Source organism: Bombina bombina, chromosome 8, assembly GCF_027579735.1.
Source record: "Bombina bombina isolate aBomBom1 chromosome 8, aBomBom1.pri, whole genome shotgun sequence".
Lineage (NCBI taxonomy): Eukaryota > Metazoa > Chordata > Amphibia > Anura > Bombinatoridae > Bombina > Bombina bombina.
In genome coordinates this window covers 40,266,216-40,274,836 of record NC_069506.1, presented here as the reverse complement: position 1 = coordinate 40,274,836, position 8,621 = coordinate 40,266,216, and positions in this window count along the sequence as shown.

Sequence of the window (8,621 nt, the reverse complement as noted above, 5' to 3'; positions counted from 1 at the left end):
AGCACGCCCTGCTAACTCCCACTGAACGCCTATAACTACGTCACAGCTAACCTACACTCCCCCTGCATTGCCCAGCTAACGCCCCCTAACTGCAGTGGGTATGTGGCAGCATAGGGGTTAATAGATACTTGCAACGAGTATGTGGCGGCATAGGGGTTAATAGTTAGATACTTGCGGTGGGTATGTGACATTTTAGATATTTATTAGTGTAGTGCTAGTTTGCAATTGTGGGGTACTTTAATTTAGGGGTATTAGGGTTAGTGGTTAGGCACAAAGCAGTTATATTCAAGGAATCCTTTTACTATACATTGCCAATATGGCCAGCTATGCTGGTTGTTGTCTATAGCCAGCATCTCTGAACATTGGCATGCATAGTAAACGTCTCTCGACAGATCCATCATAGCATTTTGATCATCTGGGCCTTTGGGTGTTGGTTTACAGACATAGATGATATAACTAAGTATGTGTGTGTACATAAAGTAATAAAATAGGATCTGATTTCCCTGCAAGCTCAACACATTTTTATCGGTTGGGGTTTCAAAGTACAAATCCATATACAAAAACAAACATAAAAAAACTAACATAAATACGAAATGTCTCATACATTTTATAATCTGCAGCTGGTATAACAAGTCATTGGAAACATGTTATGGGAAATAAACAAATTTGCAGTACACTGTCCCTTTAAACTCAGCTGCAGAGCAGCAATGCACTATTGGGATCAAGGTGAACAGATCTGGTGAGCCAATGACATGAGGCATATGTGTGTAGCCACCAATCACCAGCTAACACCCAGTATTGCATTGCTGCTTCTGAGCTTTTCAGAAAAAAATTATTAAATGGATACTAAACCCAATTTTTTCTTTCATGATTCAGATAAAACCTGCAATTTTAAGCAACTTTCTAATTTACTCCTTTGTTCTCTTGCTATCTTTATTTGAAAAGCAAGAATGTAAAGCTTAGGAGCCAGCCCATTTTTGTTTCAGAACCTGGGTTCCGCTTGCTAATTGGTGGCTAAATGTGACTACCAATCAGCAAGCGCTATCCAGAGTGCTGAACCAAAAATGGGCCAGCTCCTTAGCTTAGATTCCTGCTTTTCAAATAAAGATAGCAAGAGAATTTATAATAGGAGTAAATTAGACAGTTGCTTAAAATTGCATGGCATGATCTATCTGAATCATTAAATACATTTTTTGGGGTTTAGTATCCCTTTAACGTCCACTCCTCCTAAGAGTGATAAATGACATAGCTTCATCAGCGAAATTACTAGACAAATTTCTTGAAGCGACCATTATCACCGTACTGAAACCAGGAAAAGATCCCTTGTCTTGTAGCAGTTATTGGCCAATTTCTTTAATCAATATTGACATTAAGCTATACGCTAAAATTATGGCTAACCGTCTATCCAGGGTGATTTCTAGTGTAGGACATGGAGATCAAGTTGGGTTTTTCCAGGGCAGGAAGGGACCAGGCAACACTACACGTCTGTTATATATTATGTTTAAGGCGAGAAGACGAGGGGTACCATTCCTGGCCCTGTCACTTTATGACGAGAAGCGTCAAGTGGGATTACTTATGGGTGGTACATAGGGCCTTCCATTTCCCTCCAGAATTCTTTCTGGCTGTTCAGGCCCTTTATTCTTGCCCTTTGGCTATGGGTGTGGGTCAGGCACGTGCAGTCATAGGAGGCAGATGAGGCAGTGCCGCACCTGCCATTTGGGGCATTTTTAAATTAAAACTAAAATTTTAATAAAAAAACAATTTTTAAAAAAATTCCCCCCATTTTTCCCCCTCTATATTTTAGAGAGAGGCAGCATAGGGTTCGGCTTTTTCTCTATTGCGCAGTCTTGTAGCATACTCTTCTATCAGTAGCCGCTCTCCTGTGCTACCCGGTGGTGGTTTGTAGCTGCGCACGGCTAAAAAACTACTTATAGAGGCATCTCTAATGCAGCCTCTTAGTTTGCGGGGAGCCAATGAGTGCTGGTCATGTATGTTGTGATTGACAGTACCAGGAGAACTTGACCAGTGATGTTTGGCTCTCCCTGCACAGTGCCCATGCGCAATCCAACGATCCCTCCACACCGGTGCTCCACCCCGCCTAGTCTGACTCTACCGGTAATACATGTGTGGGGTGAACTGTTATATGGCCGATGGAGCCTGCTCAATTACTCAAGCTAGGCACTGATCCTGGCTGGAAGGCTCATAGCCTGTTTACATATAACCGGCTGAAGAATGAACCTTCTCTGCAGCTCAGCCTTTTGGAAGTGTGTTGGGAAATAGCGTAGCCGTAATCTAATATCCCTTTGGAGTAAGGTAGGAGAACCGTGTTCATCATCTTTTAATTTGCAAATGTTTCTCAGGACCCTTAAAGTTATATTTAACTCTATTATAAATGTTTTATTGTTTTCTTGGTATCTTTATTTGAAAAGCAGGAATGTGAGTTTAGTAAGCAGCCCATTTTTGGTTCAGCACCTGGGTAGCACTTGGTGATTGGTGGCTAAATGTAGCTGCCGATCAGCAAACGCTACCCAAAAAAATGGGCCTGCTCCTAAGCTTACATTCCTGCTTTTTCAAATAAAGATCCCAAGAGAATGAAGAAAGATTGATAATAGGAGTAAATTAGAAAATTGCTTAAAATTGCATGCTCTATCTGAATCAGGAAAGAAAAAATGTGTCATGTGCATCACTAGCCTCTGACTTTACCACACGTCACTGGTGTGGGTTCAACATAACTAATAGATATCTGTATATATATTTATATATATGTATAGATATATATTTTACGAAAAACCATAAGATTATATATATAGAAATATGTTTTTAAAAGAATAAATAGAACATATTCTGCTATGTGAAGAACATTGGAATATGAGATATTAATATTTCATGTCGGGTTAGTGCACTTGAGAAAACACGATCGGGTTTGCGCGACTTGTTGGGTGTTAGGTTTTTTATCACTTTTACGCTCCATTGAAGTCTATGGTGAATACGTTAAGGCGGTCGCGATTTTCAAAGGGTTTTTTTTGCACACGGGTTAATGCGAAAGCGAAAACTTTTTACTTTCAACTTGTAATACGCACACAACCTGACCAGCACAAAAAGCCGAAGTCTAGCAGGGTTAATGCGCAAGCGGGAGCGATGAATAGTGATCCACTCGTAATCTAGCCCTTAGTGGAAACGTCCTAAACTATGAACTCTTTGGAAATCTACGTTTGAGGCTTTGCACATCAAATCCCTGCACCTAATAAACCAGAGGTGGGTCTCCTACACTTAGGAAGTCTAATAGATATATTTTGATATATTTATTTAAGGGACAGTATAGTCAAGATTACACTTGCATGATTCAGATAGGGCATGCAATTTTAATAAAACTTACACCTAACGCATGCGCAATATCTATCTACCTGTCAACCGCAATACCCCACCGCAATAACTAATAAAGTGTATTAACCCCTATATCCGCCATCAAACCCACATCGCAACTAATAATTCAAGTATTAACCCCAATATCCGCCATCAAACCCACATCGCAACTAATAATTAAAGTATTAACCCCTAACCCGCCAAAGCCCACAACGCAATGCTAATAAATCTATTAACCCCTAAACCGCCAAAGCCCACAATGCAAATAATTAAACACTAAGCCCCCTAACCTAACACCCCCTAAACTAGCCCCATTACATAAATTAAACTAAAATTAAATTACAATTAAATAAAAAAAATACTAACATTACTTAAAAAACAAAAAAAATAAGTTTAAATTAAGCTAAAATTACAGAAAATAAAAAAAATCTAATATTACAGAAATTAGTAAACAAATGATCAAAAATATAAAAATTAAACCTAATCCCTATGAAAATAAAAACACCCCCTAATCTAATGCTGAACTACCAATAGCCCTTAAAATGGCTTTTTGCAGGGTATTGCCCTAAGTTAAACAGTTTTTTTGCAGTTACAAAAAATTCTAAGCGAGTACCAAACTGGGGGTTACACTTAGGTTTTTTTAAATTAGGGATGGGCACTTCTTAAAAGAGCTAAATGCCTTTTTAAGGGCAGCAAAAGAGCTGAATGCCCTTTTAAGGGCAATGCCCATACAAATGCCCTTTTCAGGGCAATGGGTAGCTTAGGTTTTTTAGTGTTAGGTTCTTTTATTTTGGGGGGTTTGGTGGGTGGTGGGTTTTACTGTTATGGGGGACTTAGAATTTTTTGTAACTGCAAAAGAGCTGTTTAACTTAGGGCAATGCCCTGCAAAAAGCCCTTTTTGTCACGCCGCGCCGCTCTAGCCATTACTAGGGGTGCAGCGTCTCCTTCTTTGCTCGTTGCCTATAGCTGTGTTGGGTCTGGATGCGTGCGGCGCTGACATTATCACTGCACGCTCCTCCTCCCTCTCTGATGCCTTTCTCACACTGTGGCGCCAATCCTGCGCCTATTTAAATGTCTCTAGTGCAATCTATCACTGCCCAAGTATAGGTGTTACTTTGTGTGCTCGTGGGTGTGATAGATCGTACTATATTTGCTGGGTTGATTATTGCTGCTGAAACTCTGCCTGTCGGACTACTCTGCCTCTTAACCCCTATAATTGCTGGATTGATTATTGCTGCTGAAACTCTGCCTGTCTGACTACTCTGCCTCTTAACTCCTATAATTGCTGGATTGATTATTGCTGCTGAACTCTGCCTGTCTGACTACTCTGCCTCTTAACCCCTAACTCCTGGATTGATATACTGTTGCTGTACCATGCCTGTCTGACTGCTCTGCTTATTAACCCCTGTTATTCTGGATTGCCTCTTTTTTGCCGAACCCTGCCTGTCTGACCATTCTAGTGGTGTGCCCTTGGACTGCTTTACTGTTGCCAAATCCTGCCTGCCTGACCATTCTAGTGGTGTGCTCTTGGACTGCTTTTCTGTTGCCAAATCTTGCCTACCTGACCATTCTACTGGTTTGCCCTTGGATCGCTCTGCCGTTGTTGCTGGGGACTGCCCTGCCTGTGGTGAGTGCCGCCTTACTCATCTTACTAACTTTCTCTGCTCTGGGATATTCCCTATCTTTCCGGCTCAACGCCGGGATAACAAGACTACTGGCTGAGTTTGGTCTGATAGAGGAATATCCCACGAGCATTACATTATACTTGGGCCATGCAGCCAGATGAGGTGGCACGAGCTGTTTATCTTTAGGGACAGATGTTGGGAACCCATACCACACAGTTGCAGAATATGGATTCCAAGCTAGAGGCTATTACCGCTCAACTCTCCTTACTAGTTGCAGCGAGGGATGCCGCTCCTGTTGTTACACCACCAGCCCCTACTCCTAGTACTGTGACGTCTTCCTCTGCTTCTGGAAGTATACCCCGGATTCCATTGCCTGACAATTATGAAGGTACTACTGATTGCAGGGGCTTTCTAAACCAATGCAGGCTGCACTTCCATAATGATCCTCACACCTTTCAGTCTCATCAGTCAAGGGTCACCTTTATCATTTCCTTGCTGAAGGACAAGGCCCTAGCCTGGGTCTCTCCCCTTTTGGAACAGAACGCTATACTCCTGCATGATGCTGATGAGTTCATTTCTGCTTTCTGTGTTTGGGGCTTCTGGCCCTACCTCTGCTGCAGAATATTCTCTCCTGGATCTCCGCCAGGGCAATAGAACTGTGGCACAATTTCCCATCGAGTTTTGCACCTTGGCACTTGAAACCACTTCGGATGGCAGTGCTCTCAAGGCAGCCTTTAGGAGGGGTCTGCATGAATGCATTAAAGATGAACTCACTTATCGTGATATTCCTTCTTCTTTGAATGACTTTATTACACTTTGTGTCAGTCTGGACTCTCGCTTTCAGGAAAGACAAGCCGAGAGAGACAGAACAAGGAGGGTCCTTCCCTCCCGTCCTCCTATTCGCCCAGTTTCGGCAACATCCGCTACCCCTTCAACAGCTCCAGTTACCTCAGTGGAGGAACCCATGGATCTCTCCTCCTTCAAACCTTCAGAGTCTGAAAGACAGAGAAGAAGGAGACTGAGTCTATGCTTTTATTGTGGATCTAACTCCCACCAACTAAAGGATTGTGACATTCGGCCAGGAAAAGCAAATGCTTAGGTGATAACACAGGGGTACCTCTAAGCATGATCATTACTAAATCCCCTCACTCCTCTCGGATCCTGGTACCTGTTACCCTAACTTTCCTTCAGAATACTGTCCACACTAGGGATGGGCAAATGCTTTGCAACATTCGAAAAATGAAACGAATTTTAACACGTTCGTTCGAATTGAATTTCGAATGTTTACATAACATTCTAACATTCGATTTTCGAATGTTCGGTTTTGAATTTTACGATTACATTCGAAAATATTCATTTCGAAAAATTCGAATTTATATTTGTAATAGTATTTCTAATACTTTCTTTAAATGTTATATTCGAATTATGCAATATTCTATATAGAAACATTCAAAATTATATATTTGTATCTATTATGTATCAGTTTACTAGATTCCCTCCCTACCACATGAACTATTGAACTTCTGAATAGTATTTTTTAAATAGAATGTTAAATTCAAAATTTGGAATGTGGACATTCGATATAATTATAAACATTCGAATTCGAAAGTGACATTCGAAAACTGTAAATAGCATTCGATTATAGAATTTTTAAGAATATTCGTTCTTATCAACATTCGGATTTATAATTCGAATTTCGGCAATAACATTTGTTCTAACATTCGAATTCGGAAATTTACACATTCGCCCATCCCTAGTCCACACCCAAGCCTTCATTAAATCAGAGGCAGCTGGGAACTTCCTGGATTACTGTTTCATGATTCAAGCTGGCTTGCCTCTTTTGCCGAAAAGACATTGTCTCAAAATAACTACCTTGGATGGCACCCCCCCTTGGTTTAGGCTTGATCCATTTTGAGTCAGCACCCCTGACCCTGACTGTGGGAGTCCTTCACACCGAACAGCTGCAGTTTGAGGTCATTCAGTCCCCAGCACAGCCTGTCATCCTTGGTCTTCCTTGGCTTCGGGTACACAATCCACAGTTCGACTGGGCTGAGGGACAACTGGTCTCCTGTGGTACCTCCTGTTTCCACTTCTGCCTTGCTAAAGTCACTCCTCTGTCCCGTATTCCCATAGCCAGTATACAGACTCCTTCAAACCTTCCTTCAGTATACGCAGACTTTGCGGATGTGTTTGAGAAAAAAGCAGCTGACGTGCTGCCACCCCACCGTCCTTATGACTGCAAGATCGACCTCTTTTCCAGAGCCCCACTTCCTAAAGGGATGACTTATCCACTCTCCAAAGCTGAAACCAAATGCATGGAGGAGTACATCCAAGAGAACCTAGCTAAAGGTTTCATTCGTCCTTCCTCCTCTCCTGCTGGGGCAGGCTTCTTTTTTGTCAGTAAGAAGGATGGGGGGCTCAGACCCTGCATAGACTACAGGGCCTTGAACAACATAACCATCAAGAATCGCTATCCCATACCATTAATCACTGAACTCAATGACTCACTCCAGGATGCTCGCTTTTTCACCAAATAGGATTTACATGGGGCATACAATCTGATTCTTATCTCTCCCGGCCACGAATGGAAGACCGCCTTCTACACAAGATATGGGCATTATGAATACCTTAATGTATTCGTAATGCCCTTTGGGCTGTGTAACGCCCCTGCAGTCTTCCAGGCATTTGTCAACAATGTATTCTGTGACCTCCTCAACCGCACTGTCATCGTCTATCTGGATGACATCCTTGTTTTCTCTTCAAATTTGGAGGAACATCATAGACACGTGAGACAGGTGCTTCTACGTCTCAGAGACAATTCTCTGGTAGCCAAATTAGAAAAATGTGAGTTTGATCAAGTTCAGATCCAATTCCTTGGTTATGTCATCTCGAAGGAGCGTTTTGCCATGGATCCTGCTAAACTCACCGCAGTTCTGGAATGGCCTCAACCTACTTCTCTAAAGGAATTACAGAGTTTCTTGGGGTTCTCCAATTATTACCGCAAGTTTTTAAAGAACTTTTCTCAAACAGTCGCTCCTCTCACTGAATTAACAAAATGGAACAAAGACTGTAAACATTGGCCTCCCAAAGCCATACGTGCCTTCTCTAGTCTGAAAAAGGCTTTCTGTTCAGCTTCTGTGCTCCGCCATCCTGACCCTTACGTAAAGTTCACTTTAAAGGTTGATGCCTCCGAGATAGGGGCTGGAGCAGTTCTTACCCAAAGGGATCCTTTGACTTCCAAGTCACACCCTGTAGCCTTTTCTCTAAACACTTTCTCCTGCTGAGAGGAACTACAATGTGGGTAATCATGAACTCTTAGCCATTAAGATGGCTTTAACCGAATGGCATCACTGGTTAGAGGGTACCGATAATCCCATTCAGATTCTCACCGACCACAAGAATCTGACTTACCTAGAGACTGCTCATCGACTCAATCCTAGACAGGCCAGTTGGGACTCATTCTTTTCCCGTTTTAACTTTGTGGTCTCTTATCTTCCTGGGACTAAGAACAAGAAGGCGGACTCCTTTTCCAGTCAGTTCCCTCACTCAAGTGATACTTCTGAAGCTCCTATTAAACACATCATACCCCCCTCCTGTGTGGTTACTCAACTAAACACTACCCTTCTGCAAAGA